At 34.4% G+C, this 27,874-nt stretch overlaps 1 protein-coding gene across 1 annotated transcript in view; it reads left to right on the plus strand.

Moving 5' to 3' along the window:
* The first annotated feature begins 213 nt into the window (after nt 1-213).
* Nucleotides 214-27,874, plus strand: part of LOC114328543 (homeobox protein aristaless) — a 283,900-nt gene continuing 256,239 nt past the window's right edge. The window contains exon 1 of the mRNA XM_050653665.1: nt 214-321. The gene's annotated coding sequence lies outside the window, so the exon portion shown is untranslated. The remainder of the gene's footprint in view (nt 322-27,874) is intronic.

The following is a 27,874-nucleotide window of genomic DNA, read 5'->3' on the forward strand; positions in this document are numbered from 1 at the left end:
TAATTTAGAAGCAATTAACCTGTGTGTTTACAAATAATTAGCTACCATGATCGCCTGTGTAATCAGCAGTTTCCATTATTTTAATCTGAGCGCCTCGTCCCGCCTACTTCAGACCATTGGTTCTACTGCGCAGGTGAGGCATGCCCACACGCTCTGATTGGACGCGAGACACTGAACCGGCTGCTCGCACTTGAATGAGTGAAAGAGACAGTGAAACCGACCAGTTGCTTGCAGGTTGTGAGTTAAGACTGTTATAATAGTTGTTGGTGGTGTTGGTTTTTGTTTTGTTTTTTAATTGTATTGTGCTCGTTACGGCCCTGGGTAAGTGTTTAATTGCTATTAACTGGTTCTTTTTGCAATAACTCAAATTTATTATTCGGTTGGAAATAGTTTGAGTAAATTTAAGTTTTAATTGAGTTGGATTATAAGACCTACATTTCGAAGTACCTATGTACTTCTTAAAGAATATTATTAATGTATATAACAAGCATTTTTATTGCTTGTGTAATAATTAAACAATGTTTCTTTTAATGCTTCTCACATATGAAATTAGCGGATTATTATTGCGATTTTAATTTGTCTCACAGCTGCTTCAAGTAATTTATTCTATAGGTGGGTAGGTAGTTTACCTCAGATTTTTAATAGGAATCAATATTTCGTTGCTTAATAACCCACTACTGAATGTTTCACTTAAAAAATTATTATTTAAGATTCAAAGTTTTGTTGATAGCAGTAGGTACTAATCTTTATAGGTACCTACTCAATCTTCATTTTCTCCAACGCTTTTTTGCAGTTCGGTCTAACCTCCGTCGTTCGTCTTCTTCAAGTGCAATTTCCGCGACGGAGGTCGGCAATCATCATAGCTATTCGAACTTTAGAGACGGCTACACTCTGTAAAGTTCATTTGATAGTAGATATCTCCTCGAATGATTCTAATTTTTTCATTGATGTCGCATTTAAGGTCCAAGCTTCCATTCCATAAAACATGTCGAGAAAATGTAGCACCTAGCCAACCTAACTTCAGCTCCAACTTCAAATCTGTTGTGCAGAGTACTTTTCTCGTTTTGTTAAAATTTGGTCTAGCCTTTTCCATTCTGATTTTGATTTCCTGGAAGTAATCACCTGTGGAGTTGATCATTGTTGCAAAATATGCATATTAGTCTACTCGTTCGACATTGGTTTCGTTTATGAAGAGATTTTCGTTATTTCTGTGAGTTTTCGATATTTTCATAACTTAGTTGTCCGTCGTTGGTTTTTGTCAATTCTGATTTGAATTCCATAGTAGGTACCTAACTACCAAATTTAAGAAACCGATATGATTTGATTTTTGGGCCCACAAAATTATATTTTTTACATTACAAAAATTTCCAATATCTTAGAAAATGTAACTCGTGGTATAGGGGAAGGGCAAATACTTAGTTGCTTTGAATTATTCAGTTCTTTTTTTATGTTCAGTTCTTATTATAGGGATTACTTTATTTGATAAAAGTTTACCTTTATTTAATAAAAGTTGTTGACTTAGATTAGTATCTAGTAGGTCCTTAGATTTGGACTAACATTCACTTCAGCGCCTCTGTCAACACTAAGAATAATTTCTGAGTGTATCTATTTTCAGTGTTAATTTTATTGTGGTAACGACGTTAAAGAAAGGACACCGCACACATCTTATGGAAAATATAATGTCACTCAAATGAAATAAAATTTACATGAATAGATTTGTCTTGAAATTATACTAATTTCATATCATTCATATCATTGGGCCAACTCTGAATTTTGCTTAATTAGGGCGTTGATTGGTAATTAAAGTTTATCGAAAACTGGCATTCATAAATAATATTAGTCTAGAGGCTATTGAATTCAGTCTATTCAACACTAGCTTAAGCCGACTAGAGGCGGTACAACTAACCAAATTATACCTACTTTATTATCAATAATAATAGGAAAAAATAAGAGTAAGCCATTGCCTTAAACTCTCAGAAAGATTTATGGAGTAACCGAATCACAAGATCTTTTTCCTTTCTTTGACACACGTACATTACTATTTGATTTTAGATTTATTTTTATCAATTTACGCTCTTGTTAATCAAAATACAGAGTTGGCGCAATGGTATCAAATTATTGAAATTTCAGGACGCATCTATTCATGTAAATTTTATTTCATTTGAGTGGCATTATATTTTCCATAAGATGAGTGCGGTATCAAAGAACGCAAATTTTTACCACAATCTAAAGAAGTTTTCAGATCCGCAACACTTTTTCTTAAAAACTAAGTATTTACGTGTTTGTCAAACCTAGGAACAAGTTTGAAAATCTTACAATCGCCATATCGCCACATGGTGATTGTAAGATTTTCAAACTTGCTCCTAGGTTTGACAAACTGTATCTTGTTTTAGTTCCCGTACCTACATCAGCGTCAACAGTAGTTGATCTTCATCTTCGTTTATTTAACAATATGAGTGTGTCCTATATTTTATATCTGCCTAATTATCTTGGCAGTCCCACACTAGCCACGCATATTGTTGTTTTCCTTTTAACTCTGTCTTATTAGTCTTATCCTCTATATTACCCTGCATTGCTTGAAATCTGGTGAGCTCAAAAAATATGAGTCGATTTGCAGTATACCTAGTTATTTAATAAAGTTGTCTGTTAGTGTCTTCTCTACTGAATGAAATTCATTGTCCTGACTTTGCATGCAGGTGATGATGAGAGTAATTAACGATTTGTTGATTTTTTTGTCGTTCTAATGGAGGATTACTGTAGTTATCATTAGTATTATTGTTATTCATTAATTAAAAATTTCTTATTAAAATTTTTAACTATACCTATTAACTTTTCTTGAAGTCATTTTTTTTTCATTTTCATCCAGTCTGTGTTTGCCACAATAATTGCTAACGTATTCAACTGATATATCCGCTATTCTAGGTGCAAGCAGGCATCTACGAATATAAGTATGAAGTTTTGTATAATTTGTATATTATCTTCTTTTTTCATATGCCGAATATTTAATTAGCTGTCATCTTTTTCGCTCTATGAGTAATTTCTGCTTATATTGCATACTAATAATGTAGATAAAAATTATTTATTATCATCAATGGTGCTACAGCCCTATGAAAGAGCCTTGACTTTCCCAAGTCTATTACGCCAGTCAGTCCTATCCATTTCCACCTTCCACCGCTGCCAGTTTGCCTACCATCCTTCCATCTGAGTTTTGGCCTACCCCTATTTCTACTTCCCACAGCTTGTGACATAAGGATTCTTCTAGGAGGGCTGTGATCTCGCTAGATGCCCTGCCCATCTTAGTCTTCCTATTCTATATACAGGTAAAAATGATTACTTTCAGTAAATAAGGAGAACACTAGAAATATGTTTGAGCGGAAACTGTTTAGGGAACAATGCTATGTAACTTAGAATAGAATAGAAATATGCTTTATTTTCATGAAAAATTGAATATATGTTATATTTAAAAAAAATAATAAAAAAAAATGAAAAATATCGACAAAGCTTATAAAATGTCAAGAAAACAAAAACAATAACAATCCAATTTACTAAAATTACATAAATCGTCAATATATTTAAAATAATAACAATAATAATGAACTTAAACAGAAGTAATCAATTGCAAAATTTAAGTAAATTGCAAATGCATAGTCTACCTAGTAATTAATAAGTTTAAAAGTTAAGCTGCTGCATATGACACGAAAATATAGACAAAAAAATGATAATAAAAATACTACTTGTGCAAAGGGTACTGTAATTTCTTAGTTATTGATTAAGAAAATCTTCTACTGAATAATATGGTCTTTCAGATAGGTAGGCTTTTGTCAGTTTACGGAATTTGGGGAAAGATGCTGGCTGCAGATTTAAGTTGTAGAGGGAGATGGTTGTAAAGTTTTTTTGCGGCATATAGACGTCAAACGTAGAATTTCTCGTGAAGTAGTCATGATTAGGTCTTGGTGGAAAGACATGTTTACGAATTAAGCAAACAGTTTCTAAAATATACAAAGATGGAAGGGTTAAAATTCTGTGATCTTTGAAGTAACTTCTGCAATGTGTTGTTCTTCTGAGGCCAAACAGATATCTAATTGCTCTTTTTTGTAATTTGAAAATAACATCGAATTGGGCAGCTGTACCAGAACTCCAAAAAGGAAGACCATAACGAAGATGTGACTCGAACAAAGAAAAATATGTTATTTTGGAAGATGCTAAGTTGAGTTCATTCGAAACAGATCTTATAGCATAGCAAGCTGAGGATAGTTTCTTCCTTAACAAATCGATATGGTGGGACCATTTAAGGTTGCTGTTAGCAACTAACTTCGTGTTAGTATTTATTCTAGAGTGTGTCAAGAATATCAAAAGTGGCATGCAAATTATTGGGCAACAGTTGTATTCTACGACGAGTCTAGATTTGGATTTCATCCAGACTATTCCAGACTCTCGTCGAGTAAGAAGTTGGAGACGATCTGGACATGTAGAACACTTAAAACATGTCCATGCAGGATGTTTACACATACAGAGGTGGTACAGTAATGATATGGACTTGGACTGTAATAATAATCAGTGGAAGAATGGACCTTTTTTTCCAGACCTCTTCCTTATAGCTCAGCAGTACCTCGACACTATTCTACAACCTATCGTTCGTCCGTTTCTTTAGGGGCCGTTCAAGTATTACGTAACGCAGGTTGGGGGACGGGGGGGTCAAAAATCTTCAAAAATTGCGTTACATAATACTTGAACGCCCATTAAGGTGCGTTACATAAAGGGGAGGGGGATTTCAAAAATCTTCAAAAATTGCGTTACGTAATACTTGAACGCTCCAAGTGCGATTGGTCAAAACTTCCACCTCAAGCATGATAATGCTCGTCCACGTGTCGCACGCCCAGTGACAGACTGGCTTACCAACGAAGGTATTGATGTGTCCTTGGCCAGCACAATCCCCCGACCTGCATCTCATCAAGCATGTATGGGACATGCTTCAGCGATAACGTACTCTCTATATGGGTAACAAATTTCCGGAGTGGAAATCGAATGGTCAAACAATAGTTTATTTAAGAAATGTAATTTTCATTAGATACACTAGCAATTGTGGCTCAATATCATAAACATAGTACTAAATTTAATATTCCACAAGAAAACAAATAAAAGATATAATATAGGCAATACAGATACAACAATGTAATTATCTTCACAAAAGAATAAAAACTAGAACATTAGAAAAATATCCACCACGCATTTCAGTAGCACCATAGACATAATTTAATAGAGTTGAAGCCAAATGAAATTAAATTTCTGCCAACGGCTTCTCAAACTATAACGGAAGTGACAATTATTATTGATTATACGTTTAGAATCTGCCAAAGAATTTATCTACCTGTTAACACCAAAAACACGTCAGGGGAACTTCTGCAACATATACCTAATAATTACAAAACACAGTAGCTTTATATTAGAGTTTAATAACCCGCTGTATAGAAATTAGGAGCTCCCTTTACCTGAATTTGGATGACAATCACACTATAGTATATTTCATCGATTCGCGACTATTTTGAATTAGGGATGAAAACTTTAACAAACGGTTCACTGTGCTGAGAAAGTTAGTACATAGCAAATTGTCCCCATAATTGAAGCACTGACGAAGACAAGCAAAAATACGGTTTTAACTGAGAAATATTCATTTAGAGAAATACACAATATTTATTAGTGCAGAAGTAGAAGAAAATTAAAATAATACCGATTACACTCAAAATTTTTCATTACTATCAACATATTACCTTACAGTACAATGAAGAACAGAATAAAAAACCCCTAAAAGCCGTAAAAATAAGTGGCGCATACAATATTCCAGCTGCAAAAGATCTGATACGAATATTAGGTGACGCGAAAATGTATTTTCATTTTGATACAAAACAAAATTCTAGTTTTATTTTAAAATATTTTTCCATAATATTTGCTAAATTTGAAGTAAAACGCGAAAAGAGTAACTTTGATACAGTTTGAATTTTGAAACTCTTTTGTGGCGCGTTTACTTCAAATTTAGAAAATATTATGGAAAAATCTTTTAAAATACAGCTAGAATTTTGTTTTGCATCAAAATGAAAATAAATTTTCGCCCCACGTACCTAATATTCATATCAGATCTTTTGTAGCTGGAATATTGTATGCGCCACTCATTTTTACGGCGTTTAGCGGTTTTTTATTCTTGTATCAGGAGTTTTTCAAAGTTATTTATAAATGAAATGTATGAAGTTGAATGCAATGTTTCTCGATTACATGTTAATGATCTATAAACTACTATATATAAACTACTAGTGTCCATCGAATGTACAGTAGATTTTTTTTCTACTCGAAACAGATTGCAGAAAAATATTGGGATGGCCGGTAAATGAACTCGGATTGCCCGTTGATCAAATTTAGCGTAGTAATCACTACAACTACATAAACCTTTTCGGGAATAATCGTTAATTGAATTATACTGTTGTAGCTTAATAAATTCTAAACGGCTTAACCGATTTTGATCACTAAACATGAGTTTGAAACGTATTGACAAGTACTATCTGATGCATCTAAGGTCAAGTATAATAACTGAAGCTATTACAGAAATTATTGAGCTTGAAAAACCGTTTTTCCCATATGATATAGATTTGATCATACTTATGAAGCCTATAACTTAAAAATTCGAATTTCCCCGGATATGCGGTATACACCGTTAGATTCTTATAGAGTCCTTCTACAAACGCTCAGTTATTAGCGCAATTCGTAGGCTGAAATTTTGAGTAGGTTGTCGAAAAACCAAAATTTTCAAAATTTAGTTTTTCAGTTTTTCGGCTATACTGAGCCGTGTATATGTCTGATTTCGACGGCTTAAACACCATTTGAAAGCTTAACTCAACAATACTTATTTGGTGTATTTGCGGTTCTCCTGTCTTTTCTTGAACCGAAGATATATACCCCCAAAAATATGCCGTTTTGTACCTACCAAGTTCCATAGCTGGCTTATGGGTGGTCAAAAGTCACAAACTACACCGGTTCTGAATCGGCCCTCTTCAAACACAGAAAAAAAATTCAAATGGGTGTAACTTTTCCACATACATACCTACATACATATCCACACACATTTTCCGTTTTTTTATAAAAATTGAGTCATTCTTCTGAGCTCGGTAACTTTTGAATGGTAAAACCTATTTTTAAAATTAGACATGCGTTGGAAAGGTAATAATGTTCAGTACGATCAGAAGCCGCAAAGGTCGGACGTAAATTTTCGAAATTTTTGGGAGTTTTGGGGACGAGAACGAAAAACAGACCCTAAATAGGAAGGACCGTAAAATCCACAGCCTTGGACCAAAATGGATGGTTGACATACTTATGGATAGGTGTGTCTTTTCCTGAATTTTAAGATGGGTGTTTTTAATTTTGCTGATAAGTTGTTTACATAATATGGTATTGTTGTTATTCTTAAGTCCCCTCTTGTTAGTGTTTCTGGATTGCTGTTAGTGTGGTGTTATAAAAAATAACGATGTTAGTGTATATCTATTTATTTTTATTTTTTGTAAATCTTTATTGTTATTCCTAAATAAACATTATTATCATTATTATCTTACCAAATAGAGAATTCAACAACCTTTCAAATGACAACTACAAGTCCCCTATTCCCATTTAAAAAAATCATCGATTAGGTCATCACTCTCAGATGGATGACGTCAGTAGTATGAAATATATACCAAAAAATTGTAATTTAAAAAGAAAAATCAACCTGTTTCGGGATTTGTCTCCAAAGTTGTCCATTTTAGAGAAAATTAATTTATTCCATAATTTTGCCACTCTCTGTATATGTCTACAGATATATCACGATATCTTTAAGCAATTACGTTCATCCCAAACAATGCCTCTCTCGTTCCAAACCCGTTACAGAATCCAAGCTGTGTGTTACTTAGGTATTGTTCACATTTACATATTATTGACGCTGTCATATATTACCTTTAGAAACATTTTCAATGCTTGGCTTACCAAACTGATGGTTCTATAATCTGCACAGGTTTTTCTTTTTGTCTTCATAGGTAGAGCCGGTAGAGCTATGAACAATAATTAATTGGACCAAACATTAGGTAGGTGTCCACGGGTATAAATGGCATTGAAAAACGAAGTTATAGCTTCTATCTTTCTCTCTTTCGCTTTTAATCTCTATCTCCCTCTATTAATCTCTATGTTTATTTTGGCTGCAGCTATTGTTCTTCTTGTTATTCTTTTGAGTTCCAGACCTTTATCTATACCTATTTCTTGTTTATCTAGGTACTACCGTTGATTGAGGTATTCAATATTTCAATCAACGGTACTACCTAGCCACTTAATATATACATTTTTCTACTAATGAAGATATTTTAAGTATTGTTTCTGTGTCTACTAATAAACCCCACTAAAAGCTCATCCAATTAGCTTTTATGTTTTCCGTTATCAAACCCACATACAACAATTACACTAATTTATGTAAAAGTGTATGTATATAATACTTACCTAATAAGTTTATATCTTCATTGCAGCCATGATAAGATAGTAATTCTAAATATGTATTTACTTGGAGAATTTAAATTTTAAAATCGCAAACAAGTAGAGATATTCATGTTCATTAAATTATGTTGATTTATTTGCGAGTATATGCGTCTAAAACAAAGAATAAAATAAACAATAATTTTTCCAATGTTGACCAGTCTAGCAGTATAATTGGGGCGCTCAGAGCAACAGTGGCCTAACCCACAAACCGCGATGTGTCTCCAGTAAGTTGTCATTCCATCGTTTTTGTGGTCTTCCCACTGATCGTCTTCCTATTGGGAAATCGTCTCTCGCCGACCTTACTACTCATTTGTTGCCATTCAGCTGATGTGGTCGTTCCATTCTACTCTTCTTTTACTTTTTACCCAGTTATTAATGTTGTCCACCTTGCACCTTCATCGTACATCTCATCTTCACTTTTAGCTCTGTCCAATAGTGTCTTACCATCGATTTTTTCGAAGGGTTTTCATCTCTGCTGTTTCTAGCATTCTTTTTGATCTTTCTGTATCAGGTCATGTTTCTGCCGCGTATGTAATTATTTTTGGTGTGGTAACTGTTTTGTAAATTCTGCCTTTCATTTCTTTTCCGAAATTGTCTTTCTCCAAATCTTTTCATTCTTTGCTTTATTCCTTGAACTTCCAATTCTGTTTCGAGCTTTCCGTAGCTTGATATAATGTGATGCCAAGATATTTAAATTCCAGGACTTGTTCTATTATCTGACCCTCCAGCTCTCTAATTTACATCTTAATAGATTTGCTTTATAACCATGAATTTGGTCTTTTTTGGGAAAATTGACATTTTGGCCAGTTGGTTAATTCATACAATGATACAAATTACAACACAATGTCGTTAGCCTACTCCATAGTAAAATTACCACGGCACGGACTGCAATCAGTCACTAGCCGAGTCTGAAGGGTTGGAGAGGAACATACCTAGTCTGTACCAACTTCTGACGTCCTTTGAACTGTCAATGGAGGCTTCCGCCCTAGCCCAAGAATCGTAAATAGCAAATTGTCAGAGAAATAACGCTATTTCACACGTTGCGTTGATTCTCGTATTTACTTTTTATCTTTTTCTATTGCATATTTTCTATTTCTTTTGGCGTGCCACGCCACGTCTCATCGGATCCTAGCTTAATAATATTTCTTATTACTTGTTAGTAGCTTTGTCTTGTCGTTAATCTCCCTAAACACCGTTACAGTGACCTCGCAAAAAATATGAGTATTAAACTAATCTGTGCGGCGTTGCCAGATCTATAATTTTTAATTCATTTCTCATTGTTCCAATACTGTAATAGTGGAAGTACAGTGGAAAGATTTACTTACGGTCTTTTTAATTTCTTATTTCTACTTGTGTTGTCCAAAATCGGTCTTGGTCTTGCAGTCTTAGTCTTGTTCTTGCGTTTTTACAAGACCAATACCAAGACCGCCTAATTTGAGCAAGACCAAGACCAATACTTACCGTGCAAGATTTGAGCAAGAACAAGACTAAGCCTGCAAGATTCTTGCGTCTTGCAGTTAGAACTGAGGGTCGTTTTAGAGAGTATTTTAGTTCGGGTATATTTTTAGATACTCTATGAGAGGCAAAAAAATTTTTGACAAAAATTTGGAAAATTGTACTTATGCGTATTACGAACAATACAACAAACATACATAGCGAATCAAAATATCTATTAAAATCACATTTGACACATTTGATACGTAGGGGAGAGTTGGACAAAACCCGGTACCACTCCAAAAACCGTCTGTATCTTTTGCTATGTGAGAGTAGCAAATGTTTGCTGCAGATTGAAATATTCTCAAATGACTTAAGTTTGATATGCCAATATCGATTTTTAAAAATGTTCTTAGATTTTTAATTTTTTTTATTTTTATTAAAATATTGCAAAACACCCGGTTTTGTCCAACCGGTATGATAAAACCGGGTAGTAACTTAATTACCATGTAAAAAGACTAATGGGCAAAAAATAAAATATTTATTAAAAGTATGTGAACAAAAATCGAAAATCTATGAGCAGAAGTCACAAATAAAAACTTCATCTACATCATCATAGGCACTACAGGCATCATAAGCCCATTTGGTGCAAGACACACATTTTATCCAGCCTTCCTTCGCATTATAATTTGAAAATAGTTAATTGTAATATAGACACGCATAGTCATTATTATCTTCTTCCTCCAAACTCTCCAAAATTTTGTTTTTGATGCCCTTTGGAGCCCTTTTTACACGTTTTTTCTTTGTTTTTGTCCAGTTCATTTGGTTTTAATTTTTTTACGACTGGAGATTTTTTTTTAATTTTCATACTAGCTTTCTAACTAGCTTCTTCAAGAGAAGAAGCCACATGTTGTAGTTAACTAAAAGCAAAAAAACCACTGCAGAAACTAGAAGTAACAACAGGTCTGATAAAATCGGGTACCCGGTTTTGTCGATTTTCGGACTACCCGGTTTTGTCAAACTCGTAAACAAGACATTAAAAATGTTATTTAAATTTTTAAGTTATGAAATAATATTCAAAATTTTTGGCCAAATTAAAAGTAATATACTAGGTTACATGTACTTATTACATTTTGAAATGGCCATTAGTTATTCATTAGAGGAGAAAACTTACCTTAAGAAAGATAAACTTACCTTAAAAATCGAGTTTACTGCATCAAAAAACAGGTGAGGTCTTACTGCTCCGGCACATATTACTCAAATGAGGTAGAAATGAATACACACGACTGTTGGTGGTAAAGGGACACTAATTTTAACATTGTCTAATAGATAGCAGCAGACAGTTAGAAGTTTTAAGGGGTACCCGGTTTTATCTACCTACCCGGTTTTGTCCAACTCTCCCCTCCTCTGAGATCATTATTACAATGCAAAAATAAAATATTTTTACATGCTTTTGCAGCAGACGACTTCTTCGCTCTGAAATTAATTGTCCAGGTTTTGAGAATAGCCGGCCTTTATTCATAAATTAATATTCTTGCGTTGCGACCTTGCGATGCCGACAATAATGTCGTTAAAAATCTGTAGCTGATAAAAAATGTTCCTAATAAGTAATTAATTTTTTTCCTTATTAGTTTTCTAGGAATTTAAACACCACAAATCTTATCGGTATATATAATAGTAAGACTATTATGTATATTTTTTCTGTTGATTGTGCAATGACCTCATTCAGTTAGACAAAATTTGCTGAAAGAATGCGGCTAATACTTAAAAGTATTAATATCGAGACACATTAATGCAGATAATGCCGGCTATGGATACCGTGTAAACAAAATAAAGAAATATTTAATAACGATACACTGTCTACCGAGGCACTGAACAAAGAAATATTTACAGTGAAATGTGTGCAAGACAAAAGCACATTTATAGCAGTTTTTTCTGTAGTTAAATTAAATTGGTCATTTGTTTTATCAACCGACTGTTCTTTTGTTACTCTTTGTGTTTGGTGATATACACTACTCCAAGAAATTAACCCACCACCTTAAAAACGGATCATTTTTGATGTCTTGAATTTTCTAAACCTGTTGTCCGATTGAAGTGATTTTTTTAATATGTTATAGCCTTATTCTTTAACAATATCGCTGTAATAATACTATTGCTAGGCAGGTAAATTGTCATTGTATACCGGGTATACCAATCAAACTGTGTTTTTTTTTCTCAAAGTTCGCATCGCCCTATGGAATATTCTAGCTTATAAAATATTAAAATTAAAACCCAACTATAGCCTCATATTTTCTTAACATTTTGTTTTTTGATTCATTCGCTTATGTTGGATAATAAAAAGTTAGGTACTTTTTTAGCTAGCCATGTTTTTCATCAATACAGGGTGTTTTTAAATAAGTATGGCAAACATTAAGGGGTAATTACTCTGCACGAAAAAGTAATCACAGTTTGCTTTTAAAAGTAGGTATATTCGCAAATGCTTCGTTTCCGAAATAGATGATTTTAAAATTGTTCTTACAAACTGACGATTTATTTATTGCTCTAAAACCGGTGGAGATATGCAAATGAAATTTGGTAGGCTTTAAGAGTTAGTTATTACGCATTTTTGACATACAATTAAGATTTTAATATTCACCAATGGCGCACATACCTACGTGTAACCGGTTTGTTTAGAATTACTTCTTAAAATTTGCCATACTTATTTCGAAACAGCCTGTATTGATGAAAAACCTGGCTAGTTATTAAAATACCTAAGTTTGTAGTTATCCAACATAAGAGAATGAATAAAAAAACAGAATGTTAAGGAAATATCAGACTGTAGTAGGGTTTTAATTTCAGTATTTTATAAAGGCTAGAATATTGCACAGGATGATGCGAATTTTGAGAAAAAAACACAGTTTGATTGGTACACTCATTGGTACCGATACGGTATCCGGTACCTATAGGTAAAACGATAATTTACCTTCTATAAAAAATAGACATATTCTATATCTAGGTACAACGACAATTTACCTTCTATAGCAACAATATTGTTACAGCGATATTGTTAACGAATAAATAATTCAAGCTTAAAATCTACCTATTCTGTTACGTTGTTCTAAGATATGTAATAGGCTAATGGGCAACTGCGAGACTTGCAAGACTCTTGCTGCAAGACCAAGACCAAGACCTGGAGCGTCATACCAAGACCAAGACCAGGTGTACTGTTGCAAGACCAAGACCAAGACTGTCAAAGTCTCGTCTTGGTCTTGCATTTGGTCAACACTAATTCTACACTTCCCTCCACATCCTAAATTAATTTCTTTACAATATTAACTGCTCAACATACATAGTTCATGTATGATTATATTAAAAGAGTTTATGTTTGTTTCAATATGTTCGTATTGATTACTACAACTACTCAGGGCCGTAACTACGATGCTGGGGGCCCCGGGGCAAATGTGATCTGGGGGCCCCTTACCGGGAGGTCTGGGGAATTTACCCCCAGCGCAAGGGGGGTCAGGAAAAATGTTTGATATTTAACCCCTTGAAAGCGCATTTTCCCTCCTATGTGAACACCACACTCTCTTCTTTCTTTTTTTTTTCAGCATGTCCTGCAATAACTATAAAATTCTTCTTTTAGTGTAGACATGACTCTGTCCGTTTTTTTCAATGTACCTCTCATAGTAAGTTGTTGTTCCATCGTTTTCGTGGTCTTCCCACTGATCGTCTTCCTATTGGGAAACCGTCTCTCGCTGTCCTGACTACCCTATTTGTTGTCATTCGGCTTATGTGGTCATTCCACTCGATTCTTCTGTTTCTTACCCAGTTATTAATGTTATACACCTTGCATCCGTCGTATATCTGTACTTCTAGCTCTGCCCCATGTAGAGTCTTACCATCGATTTTTCGAAGGGTTTTCATCTCCGCTGTTTCGAGCAATCTTTTTGTGTTAAGATGCCTCAACTCAGCAGATGTAGGTATTGTGTAAAATAGGAATCATTATAAAATATTTCACACCCAAGAGGGCAGCACCAACACAAACAAAAATCAAAGTCGAAGGATTACATACGGAATCTACGGAATACTTATATAGGAAAAGAATATCAGAGAAGATTGCTGAGAATGGAATATTAGAAAACGATAACATCGATGAAAGCTGGCAAAAACTCAAAGATAACATAATCAACGTTGCAACAGAATCACTTGGAGAGAGAAAAGTAACGAATACTCACATACAAAGAAGAAAACCCTGTGGTTTAGAGAGGAAGTTAAGATAAAATGTAAAGAAAAGAAGAAAGCCTTTTTACAATACAGAACGAAACAAACACAACAGGCATACAACCACTACAAACGAATCAGAAACGAAACGAATACTTTAGTGAGGTAAATAAAAAGGGAGTACTGGCAGAGTTTCTCAAAACAGATGGAACATGACTTCTACGGAACACAAAAAGAAGTATGGAGAATGATAAGAGGACAAAGAAAGGAGATGAACGAATTAATAAAAGCGAAACACATTCAGAAGTAAACGTGGGCAGACTACTTTCGATCCTTATTTGCTAAAGGCGACGATAATGAACCACCAACACCTGAAGTTACAACAAACGAAGAAATAAACATCTAGGAGGAAGAGGTAAAGGAAGCATTAAGAAAATTAAAAAATAGAAAATCTCCAGGAAAAGACAGAATATCGAACGAACTCATAAAGTTCGGAGGACAAGATCTAACTAAACAACTATTAAAACAAATACAAAAAATAATAGAACAAAACAGAATACCACTAGAATGGAGATCAAGCATCCTAATACCTCTCTTCAAAAAAGGAAACAATCGGACCCGGAGAATTACAGAGGAATTAAACACAACATTAAAATTAACAACCAAAGTGATAACAAACAAATTGAATGAAATTATAACATTAGCAGAAGAACAACAAGGTTTTAGGTCGGAAAGGTCATACACTGACGCTATATTTATAATGAGGCAAGTTCAATAGAAATTGTTGGAATACAACAAACCGGCATATTTATGTTTCGTGGACCTTAAGAAAGCATTTGATAGGGTCACATTAAAGGACGTTATCCATTTGTTATACTCGAGAGAGGTACCTCTAGTAATAATTAAAACGATCGAAAACATCTACCAGAACAACACAATAAAAGTAAAAGTGGAAGATAAACTAACTGATCCAATTGAAGCCGGCAATGGGATAAGATTTCTTGAGTCCTTTATTGTTCAACCTTATCATGGACGAAATAATAAAACAGTAAGAACTAAAAAATGAAATGATACCAAATGGGAGAAAAACAACTTAAAATAATCTGCTATGCGGACGATGCAATACTAATCTCTCAAATTGAAGATGATTTACAACGTATGCTGCACCAATTCAACATAATCGCCAGAAAATTTAACATGTTAATTTTGTCACGAAAGACAAAATGCATGGTTGTAACAGAAGATCCGATAAGATGTAAATTGGAGCTGGAAGGTCAGATAATAGAACAAGTGATGGAGTTTAAATACCTAGGCATGTAGCATTACAAATATCCGCTACAATGTTTTGTTAATAGAATTCATTAATTTTATATCCTATCTCAAGAAAAATATCTATTTTTCTATTTTATTTTATAAAGTAGTTTTCCATAAATATTCTGAACCACCCCTGTTTCTAGGCATCACACTAGAGTTTAAATACCTAGGCATCACACTATCTAGCTACGGAAGGCTCGAAACGAAATGTAAATGGTCTTACTTTGTATCGAACAAATAACCAAGCGAACACCTAAGAATTCGTTCCTTCGTTCGTGTTCACTTTGATTTAAAAGCACCTTAAGTTGCCTTAAGCTACTGCAGTGTGAGCCAAGCACACTCAGTGAAGCTGGTCAGTGTATTGGTGGGACTGATCCTAATGTGCTCATTTTATCTTATGTATACCTTTCTTTTCAATATGTGGTGCCTTTCACGTACCAAGATGTGGTCCGGGGTAAATTGATTAAGACAAAGTAGCTGGGACCTGGGGTCCCTATTCCGGTTGCATTTTAGTTTTTATTTCGCCAAAATAACTAATTTCCTCAGTCACAATTTATATGTTTACGAAAGGTCTCGGGGGCCCCAGCTTAGCCCGGGCCCCCCTCTTCCAATGGTATTTTAGGTTTTATTACGCCGAAATAACTAATTTCTTAAGTAATAATTAAAATTTTTATGTTAAGGTCTCGGGGGCCCCAGCTTAGCTCAAGCCTCAGGGGTCCTGTTCTGTTCCAATTGCATTTTAGTCTAAAATATTACTTAATTTCCCCAGTGAAAAATTAAAACTATGTTGCGGTCTTTTTAAAATTGTGTCATTTGAAAATACATATTTCGTTGGGATCGGCTTTTAAAGTATATATTTTTATTTTCCTCGTTAAAATCTATGCACGGGGCCCCCCTTGGTCGGGGGCCCCGGGGCACTGCCCCGGTTGCCCCAATGGTAGGTACGGCCCTGCAACTACTACTACATGTCAGTTTGTAACGTCCTTCGCCGTTTTTCGGTTTCCAATCGCCACTTTGTCCGGTTGTTCCACATGTCCTCTTCTATGTTTCTTTCTCTCAGCTCTTTGTCTATTCTTTGGCTCCAACTTTTTCACGGTCTACCTTGGTTTCTCTTTCCTTCTGGTTGCCATTTGAGTATTTTCTTTGATATTCATTGTTCATCCATTCTTTGTACATGTCTGAACCAGATAAGTTGTTTTTAGTCGATAAGTCATCGGTGATTGTTCGTTCGAGTCCCATTATTTCTCTAATGCGATCGTTCAGTTCGTTGGTTATCCTGTCTCTTCTCGATCTTCCTGCGTCCTCTTCTCCAAAAATCCACTTCCGTTGCTCTCAGCATACTTTCTTTTAATGGCCATACCTGACAGCTGTATAGAGTGATACTTTTTACTCTAGTTTCATATATCCTCTGTTTGCTTTCTTTGCTGATGGATTGGTCCCATAAAATGCTGTTTAACGTTGTGATGGCTTTTTTACCTGACGCATTTCTTTCTCTTATGGCTTTGTCTAAATATTTGTAGTTGTAGCAGTGCTATATCGTGTTCATTTTGTTCTCCAATGTACGAGTATTCCGTTTTCTTTTTATTCAATTTTAGACCCCATATATCATACTCTTCAATTATTAATCTTGAGCTATTATTACTTGATTGTCTGCAAAGTTGAGTGTATATACCATAGTGTTTGAGGCCTGAGGGTGGTATCCCCATGGTTCTACATTTTTGTTTTCATCCTTTTAAAGTACTTTCGAGGTAAATTTTAAATAAAGTCGAGGAGAGACATCTTCGCTTTAATTCTTTTGATGTCGAAGAACTTCAACATCCGATTAATAGGATTACCACAACGTGTGATGAATATGGACTAAAGTTAAACACCGCAAAGACCAAGGTGATGGTTGTCAGTAAGACGCCAATACAACCGGAAGTAGTAACAGCTTATGGTGAACAATTAGAGAGAACTAACAGTATCACCTACCTTGGTTGTAATTTAAATGAGAACTGGGACATGAGCAAAGGAATTAGAATACGTAGAAAAGGCCAGAGCTGCATTCTTTAAGATAAGGAAACTTTTACGTGGAAACAACATTACTTTGAATCTGAAAATTAGATTAGTGAGAGGTTATGTGTTCTCTACTCTATTGTACGGTGTCGAAGGTTGGACTTTAACAGATACACTTCTCAAGAAATTGGAAGCCTTTGAAATCTGGGTATATCGGAGAATCCTACGAATAAGTTAAGTGAATATAGTTCGTAACGAAGTTGTTTTGCACCGGATGGGAAACTTTACGGAAGTCGTCAGAACAGTTAAAAATCGAAAACTTGAATATTTTGGCCATGTTATGCGACACCCAGAGAGATATAATATACTCCATTTAATAATACAAGGCAAGGTAGACGGAAGAAGCGGGCCAGGTCGAAGAAGAACGGCATGGCTTAAAAACCCGAAAGAATGGTTTAACAGATCCTCTGCAGCCCTTTTCCGAGCTGCCGTCAACAAAATTACTATAGCCAATTTGATAGCCAACGCTCGATAATCGAACACGGCACATGAAGAAGGAGAAGTTACAAACCCTCCTAGTCGTATTGACTAAAAATATAATTTATTGTTAAAATGGATGTGTAAAAATATTGATGAGTGAAATACGAATCCCGATTACGACGAGAAATAAAAGGTAAAAGGCTTTGGAGTCGTTCTTCGAAATGCCTGATAAAATACTTTACAGACAAAAGAATCGGGGGCATTTTTAAATCCATCTGGTGATTGTTGGACACTAAAACTTAAAAGCGATCCAGACGGCTGTGTCACGCTGCTATATTGTCGATTCGAGTTTGTTTGATATGTGCACTTACGCTATCTTAGTTGGCCCTGACTAATGGAGTCTTTATCTTTTGGAGTCTGCCTCGGCCTGACTCCCTGATACTGTCTTTGTCTTTGTTGTTAACACGGGTTTTGTCGTGTATTCTTTAATTACGTCCACTCTTGATGCTTGCGTTCTTCAAATTCTTCGGTTTGGGGGCCGTTTATCTCTTGAGCCTATGGCGACTGAAACTTTCGAGTTTTATGACAATTCATTTTTTAAGCAATCGATAAAAAGGGTCACAACTTTTAAAAATTTTAATTCGAGACATTTTTGTACGTGTTTTATTACCCGTTTAAGGTTGTTTTTTTTAATTTGTTTTAAAATACAATAAACGTAAGTAAGACTAGTAAGAGTTTTAGTCCAATCACTATCAACTCCTAGTGGGTTTATTACCAACAATACCTAAAACTAAATACCTATAGACACTTATTTTCTATATAAGTCAAGAGGTCTCCATACAACAATGGAGACCATGGACAGGAAAAAGAGAGCAAGAGGACAACCCCAAAGAGATGGGGAGATGACATTAAAAATATAGGAGGAACGCACTGGAAACAGAAAGCTCTAAACAGAAGCGAATGGAGGAAACTGGGGGAAGTCTATGTTCAAAATTGAACGAATCAAATGGCAAAAAAAGAAGTCAAGAGGAGTTTTAATGTTCAATCTATTTAGTTGTGTGGAGTTGTCCAATAAAGTCACTTTTAACTCGTTGGGTAGCTTTTCCAGTCGTTTAAAATATTTTTCACTGCTTTTAACGATCATTTGCTTCACTGTTTCGATCTGCAAGTCCCTGTAAATGTCTGCATTTGGAATAAACGGCACATCAGTGATGGCCCGAAAAACCTTAGATTGAAATCGCTCTAGTATTGCTATGTTGGTATTTGCTGTAGTTACCCACAGTTCAATCCAGTAGTATGTCCAGAGGGGCCGGATGATTGCTTTATACACTAATATTTTGTTACATAAAGATAAGGTGGATTTACGGCCAAGCAATCAGTACTGTTTTTTGAATTCGATTCTCAATTGCTTCTTCTTCATCCAGATCTGTGTTTTCCATGTTAGCCTCTTGTCAAGGTGTAATCCAAGATATTTTACAGTATCATATTTAGGAATGTTCTTGTTATACATTAGGATATTCGGCGTTTCTTTTATGACATTTAGTAAATACCACGTTAACTGATTTTGCTTCGTTGATCTTTGTCTTCCATTTCTTATCTCATATTTCAATTAAATGTATGTTTTTTTGCAATATTTCAGCTGCTTGTATGGTATCTGGGATTTTGACCAGAATTGCAGTGTCATCTACGAATGTTGCGATTATGCGTTCTTCTCCAGTTGGGAAATCAGCTGTAAATGTTGTATAGAAAATTGACCTCAAGTCGCTGTCTTGCGGGACCCTTGCATTTGTGTTGTGGAAGTTAGACACATTTTCTTCGTATCTTGCATAAAATAGTCTTTTTTCGAGATATGATTTTAGTATCACCAACCGGACATAGAAAATCAAATGTAATTTTTCAAATCTAAATCTAATCAAATTTAAGGAGTTGTCTATAGTTGTCAATGTGTAAGATTTTAACAACGTGGATTGTTACCTTTTGAAACCCATGATTGAGTTAGAAACCTTAGGACGTCAACGTTAGCCAAAGTATCTTCTCTTCACCACCACAAAAACAATCATGTAGAGCTCTACCGTGGCCAGCTCTTCTCAGAGGTAGTTCAGCTAATCCCTGCGACAAACAATGGTAGCTAGAACGATGATAAGGGGGATCAAAGCATAACACAAGACTCCCTGATACTGTCTTTGTTGTTAACACGGGTTTTGTGGTATATTCTTTAATTACGTTCACTCTTGATGCTTGCGTTCTTCAAATTCTTCGGTTTGGGGCCGTTTATCTCTTGAGCCTATGGCGGCTGTTCGTTCGTCGCTTGTCTCGAACCACGGCCTGTCGGCTTTTGGGACGAACACAAAGGATATTCGCCGTTGAATATTTGGAGAGCGTATGCAGCAATATTGAAGAAAAGATAAGAATCGTGAGAAACACAATGCAATCAATTTTTATTTTATAGTCGATAGGCAAATAATTGCTGTCTTTATTTAGGTAAATTTAGAAAGTGTAAACTTCGCACAAGTGTTGGTTCGTCGCTTTCCATGGATCATGATGAGTTTGCGATGACTTCGCTGTAAATATATTTTCAACGAACTGTATAAGCTAGCAGTTCGCAAACAGTTTGGCTCACATAGGTGTAGCTAGCTTTAGACAAACAACGGTAATTAGAACTATAACAAGGGAGATCAAAGCATAACACAAATTTAAAAAAACATTTTACTACGTAAATAGGTAGACTTGTCTCTATGTTACAGCTATTCCCGTACAAGGTAGCTGAAGACATAAAAAATGACCGAAGGTCTAAACAAAATTAAAAAGCTAAAGTTCTAAAGGTAAAAAGGTGGCTGAAGATCTTAATATTAAAGTCCTACCATGCTGTTTTCTATGTAGGGCTGCTGGATGAAAAATTGACGATGTTACTGTGGTATCAGGTTTCCTGTTATTTAGTAGATGGTGGGGCCTGGTGACTGTATTACCTACACCACTAGTTTTATATTACATTGTATGTGGAATGGACCTGGTGGTGGATTAGTTGCTAGTTCATGGATTGGGAATGGAGCCTGGTGAAATGAAATATTTATTACCAGTCCATTTTTCTTTTCGGGACAAGAAAATAATCCGTTCTATTCTAGCAGAGTGGTACCATAGAGAAGTCTATGAATGTTCTGTTTTGTTCCGGGCTCCATTTTATTCTGTATTATGAGGACTACACGTTATATTTTTCTGAATGTCTCATCACATGCCCAAAATGTGCCAGCTTTGAATGGTTACTGTTTAAGTTTTTCGGCGTTTTCATTCGATGGAAAACCACTTTATTTCTTATTCGGCCTATCCAACTTATCTTTAATATTCTTCGGTATATTAATATTTCAAAGGCCTCTATACTCCTTCTTCTAAAATACTATATTTTCAAATATTCCTCTACTGCACACCACATCTTATCTCCACTAGTTTTGTTCTCATTAATGCGGATGTTTGCACGTTTGTGCCAAGACAAATTTTTGATAATTTGGAGGTCTTGATCATACAGTTCTACCTTTGTTTAGTCAACTATCATTTTGTCGTAAATGATCGGGTCAAAGGCCTCTTTGACGTCGATAAAACACATAGAGACCGGTTGTTCTTTATCTTGACATCTTTGAACAAAAACTTGTAAATGGTTTTAAGGCTGTTTCTAGAAACAAAATGTATTTCGCCAGTTATGTTTCGTTAGATTTTAAATTTCTTTGGTGCATTCTTAAGAAATTATTTAAAACAAATTGCTTTTACGCCACATTCACAAACAATTTCCAGCCTTTCCAATCCTTGTCGTTCAATCATACACATTATAATTTTTTTTCTTTACAAAAACATACCCGCATCAACCACTAAGGGTTATTAGCTGCGAGACATACAGTCATTAATATACATAATATTACATAAAAATACTTTTGTATAATTTAGTATAAATATAGTTTAGTTGTTTTGAGATAATTTAATAAATAAGTTAAATTTAAAGTCAGCACATTTTTTAAATTGTCACTAAGGGCACACGCGATCCTCTCGTGCTGGTATGCTGTGCACTCATTAATTATAAGTTTCACTGATAATAGTGATAATTGACATATTATATCCTATTATTGAAGTCGGTTGACGATGACTTGGTCTTTTCTATTACTTGGTAAGATGAGTGTGGTTCCTACTTGACCTAGACATTCTTTGAGTGTGATTCAAAGTAGCTGGCCGCACTCAGTAGATGTGCTCATTAATGTTTACTTTGTGATTAGTCCAATGTATTTGATTTATGATAGCAATATTTTGGTCGGTAATTGCATTGCTTGCCAAGGAGTCCACTTCCTCATTGCCACCTATTACCATATGGGAAGGTACCCCGATGAAGGAAATATCTTTTTGTTGAGCCTGTAAATAAGATAATTTTTCTATGATCTTGAGAAGTACATACAGCGTGAGTTGTATTTAGTAGTTGTAGTTGTAGCGTGAGTTATTTTATTCCAAGTAATGCGCTCATAGTACTGGAAGCCCTAAAGCAAAGCCGAATAGACTACAGGTACACGTCATTAATTAAAAACATATAATATGAGAACGCTACATCAAGTATAGGACTACACGAAGAAACAGAAAAATTTAGCTTAGGGCGAGGAATAATACAGAGAGACAATATTTCACCAAAATTGTTCACGGCAGCTCTAGAGTCAATATTTAAGAAAACTCAATGGCAAGATATGGGCATCAATATAGATGAAGAAAGATTAAATCATCTGAGGGTTACGGATGAACTTACAGAATATAATTGCTGATACATTTGCTTAAAACTTTTAGACCAGGGAGGATCTGTGAAAAAACGTCTATTTTTGGATGTGCGAGGTGGCATTCGGATTTTTGCAGATAAAGATAGGTGACAGCCTCAATAATAATAATTGACTTATGCTCCTTCTCAAATATGCCCAGAACATTAATAAAAAAATTAAAAGATATAAAAATTTCGAAAAACATCGATTTTTTCTACTTTCTTTGATTATAACTTTAAAACGATTCATTGTATCATACTCGTCCGGTTAAAAATGTCTTAAGGCGCATTTAAATCAAAGCGAACACGAACGAACGAACGAAGGAACGAATTCGTAGGTGTTCACTTGGTCGTTCGTTCGCTACAAAGTAGTTTACAATGAAGCGAGCGTTCGCATTCGTTGATGATCCGGAGTGCATATTGCCCGCAGATGTTTTTAAGATGGGCTGATGGGCCAGTGCCAGTCACACATTGTGTTTAAGTTTATTTTCGTGTTTCTTGCTGGGTAAATTTTAATACAATAATAGCTTACAAAAATAGCAGGTAGCAGGTATTATACGCTGTTTGACGGAGCTTAGAAAATAACATATGTAATAAAGAACCAGCTTTCTTAAAATTCTTCCTCGAAAAAGTTACTTGCTCTTGATATTATGACTATATTATGTTCAAATAATAAATTGTAAAATTGGTGTATCAAAATAAATTTGCTTTTAATTAATTTTAGCAATTAATTTGATTTGGTTACCTCATTAGTGTTTCTGGGTTGAAATTTATCCAATAAAAACATTAGGCTTTTAAAAGCAAACCACTTCGAACCCTCTTTTTGTCTTTCTCGTCTAAATGATGCCAGAAGCTAATTCATTTTTTTAGTTCAGAGACATCACAACCCATTCCTGTAGAAATGTTAAAACAAGCATCAGTTTTTCTGTTTATTATTTTATATAGCTTCGATTTTGGGTTTCATAGGCATATTCCATATTGCAAAATTATGTTTTCACAACTACACAATAAACAACCCTCTCAAACTAATGTTTGTAAATAAATTAAATCAGTACTTCTAAACGAATTCGTTCGCTACCGTCTATCCACTGTCCACATTGAACAACGATTTCCTTTGATGATTCGCTCACTTACCGACATCGGTTGGAACATGTGCGAATGCAAACGAATTCGTTCGGTCGTGCTCGATTCGCTGTACAAATACAATAAAGTTAACGAACGAATTCGTTCGTTCGTTCGTGTTCGCTTTGATTTAAATGCGCCTTTATACATTATTAACCTTTCTGCAAAATAGCAATAAATACAACATAGGGGGCAAAATAAGCCTGTTTTTATTCAATGTTTTTTAACCATTTTGGTTGCAATTAGAACCTTCGTAATTCGCTTAAAAAATTCTTATAACATACTGAAATCCTCCACCAAATTTCGTTAAAATCGACTTACTAGATTTTGCGTAATAATTTTGCAATCTAATTTTTTTTTTAAAAGTTAAAAATTTTTAAAAACTTTCTGGACAAAAAGTTTGCATTTAGAAGTTTGCTAATTTTTTGACATATAAAGAGGCGCGCTACCTATCTAATACACTACAGAACTAAAATTGGATTATATTTAAGCGGCCTTAGCACTGTTTTAAAGTTATAAACAATTTTTTGGCTTAGAAACAAATACAGTGAGGACGTTTGAGTTGGAATAAATTCATTTTTCAGTTATTTATCAAATTAACATTTTTTTCTGTTTTAGGACAACAGTAAAATGTATTTCGAATTAATTAAATTATAAATATACTTTCTTCTTTTTGTCTCAATTAATTAAAAAATTTTTTTTGGGCACCCTGTATAAATAATTGTTATAATGTTTGTTGTAATGTTCATGTCTCTATTAATGAATAGATAATTAAACAACCTTTCGACTAAGCTAGCACACGACCTCTATTCTCATTTAAAAAAATCATCGATTACGTCATCATACCCAGATGGATGACGTTACTAGTATGCTATATATGCCAGAAAATTATAATTCAAATATAAAAATTGACCTGTTTCGGGATTTATCTCCAGAGTCGCCGATTCTCGAGAAAATGAATTTATTCCAACTCAAACGTCCTCACTATATTTGTTTATAAGCCAGAAAATTGTTTATAGCTTTAAAACAGTGCTGAGTGCTGATGTTAATTCTGTAAAGTGTATTAGATAGGTAGAGTGCCTCTTGTTATGAAAAAAAATTAGCAAACTTCTAAATGGTCTACTTTTGGTTCAGAATGTTTTTAAAAAATTTGAACTTGTTTAAAAAAATTTAGATTGCAAAATTATTATGCAAAATCTATTATGTCGATTTTAATGAAATTTGGTGGACGGATTAAGTAGGTATGTTGTAAGAATGTTCTAAGCGTATTACGAAGGTTCTAAGTGCAAGAAAAGTGGTTAAGAAACATTAAATAAAAACAGGCTTATTTTGTAGAAAGTGTAATAATTTAAGACATTTTAAACCAGTCGTATATCATACAAAATTCAATTATCTTTATTTTATTTTTATACGACTTTGTTCCAAAATGAATCGTTTTAAAGTTATAAACAATGAAAGTTGAAAAAATCGATGTTTTTCGAAATTTTTAAATATTTTAATTTTTTATTAATGTTTCGGGCATAATTGAGAAGGAGCATAAGTCAATTATAATTACTGAAGTTTTCACCTAATTTTATCTGCAAATATCCGAATGCTACCTCTCACATCTACCTCAAAACAGATCCGCCCTGGTCTATTTGAGAAAACTTAACTTATGACAAATCTCGTAATGAGTGGAAACATCACTATTGACAATAATACCATACAGCAAACAGACACTTACAAATATCCGGGACACGAGATCAAAATAAGCACAGAGACAATCAAATACATGAAATACAGAGGCGAATAGGCCTGTCATGGGCAGCATTTGGCAAACTAAGCCATATTTTAAAAAGTTCAATTCCCACGTGTCTCAAACGAAAGGTTTATAACCAACGTGTGTTGCCTGTACAAACTTATGGAGCAGAGAATTTAACACTGACGCAAAAATCCGCGAATAAACTCATAATAATTACACAACGAGCCATGGGACGTGCAATGCCATATGCGTAACCAGGGGGGGGTTTGGGGTTATAACTTCCCATTTGGATGTACTTTGAGCTCTATACGCTTAACACCATTACTATTCCATACCCCCAGACCCATTAAGTAGGTGTAACTCCTCCTTTAGAATCATCCTGGTTACACCTCTGTGCAATGATGCTGAACGTGAGCCTTCGAGATCATATAACAAACTAACAAATCAGGAAACGATGAGGAATTCATGACGTCATCGAAAGAGCTACGACGCTTACCTAAGTGGAACTGGACAGGGCACGTAGCTAGAACACAAGGTGGACGGTGGACACGACGAATCATGGAATAGAGGCTCAGAAATTATAAAAGAAGCCGAGGACGACCACCGAATAGATGGACCAACGATATAAAACTAGCGGGAAACTGGCTATAAGCGACTCAGTGTAGAGAACACTGGAAATAACTAAGGTAAGCCTATGTCCAGCAGTAGACGCGATTGGTTGATTGATGATGAATGCGCTCATTGAATCGGTGGCAATAACAAATTTGCTTTCATGGATAAAACCACATTTTCTCATGGCCTGGTGAATTGCCGTAAGTTCTCCTGTATACAATAGTATACATACAACTTCTTGGAATTCGTACGGTGTAATTGATGTTTTCGCAGATCTAGGCTGCAGTGCTGCAGTATGTCCTTTAACACATTTGGAAACATGAGTGAAGATTTGATGGATAGTTGGATATGGATATTTGGATAACAAATTTTTAAAAGCTTGCTGGATAAGTGATATATGTATGTGGAATATTTGGGGAGCTCTTTTAGAGACGTATTTATTTTTAGAGGTATAGGTATATTAAGACTGAACTGTTCTATTTTAAAACCAATAAGTATGTTTTTTTTGCTTAGGAAATTAAAATGCTTATTTACTTATAAATTTATGTCAATTTAATCTAGTACCAATAATCCGTTAAAACTACTGTATTTTTTTAACCGGATATTGGAAAAAACTGGTTTAATAATGATAGTGACAGGCTCAAGAAGATTAATTAAATTATAAATTTAAATTAAATATGGGCTAGAACCTATTATTTTTATATATTTCTCTAGAGTCTATTATTTACATAAATAAAACGCTAATATTTATATAAAGTGTTTGAAGGTATTAGCGGAGGTGTTAACGACTGTGTTTGTAATAATAATAGAACTGTGAAAGTCTCACTCGGCAATAAAATTCACAAAATCGGATAAAAAATTAATACGTATGTGATTTGAGCTTATGTAATATTATTAAAACAAACTATTATCTACTTTTTTGAAAATAATTTTTAGAGTATGATGTCGCACATCCCGTTGTAAACCTTAGTAACTCGGAATTTTACAGGAGAAAGAAAACAAAATATTGCTTTGATTCTTTCCTAATATATTTTTTAGGACACGCGCCAACTCGTAACTTTTAATGGCAAAAGTTTTCAAATCAAAATGTACACCGGCCAATTCGTAACGTTTCTATTACCTGACCTGCCAACTCGAAACTTTCTTCAGGTGAATTCGAAACCATTGATTAAATCTAATACCTTAAATCTAAACCGAATGTTTCTTGGTTTGCTTAAAAACATTATATTTGTATTATATTATGTACCTATAAAAAATAGCAAAAATTGAAATATCTTAATAAAATAATTGAAACAATATTATAATGTTTCATTACCACGTGTTATTAAATATTATTTCCATCAAGTATAACTCCACACGAGCTTGGTTTTTATCAAGTAATTGTAAATTCAATATTTAGATGTTTAGCAATGAAAAATTATTTAAATCCATCTGATAATTTAAAAGCAAAGAGATTTTCCATATGTTTATTTCAAGTCTAATAGCCACTTTACACGAGGCAACTAATAGCGCAATTAATTGCACAATTTCTTGCAGCAATAGAAATTGCATCGTGTCATACGCTAATTGCACAGAAAAGCTGCAACTTCTTGCTGCAAGAAGTTGCAGCTAAATAGAACATGTCCTATTTTTCATGCTATTTTTTCTGCAATTTGGTT

The sequence above is a fragment of the Diabrotica virgifera genome, chromosome 6 (assembly GCF_917563875.1).
Source record: "Diabrotica virgifera virgifera chromosome 6, PGI_DIABVI_V3a".
Classification (NCBI taxonomy): Eukaryota; Metazoa; Arthropoda; class Insecta; order Coleoptera; family Chrysomelidae; genus Diabrotica; species Diabrotica virgifera.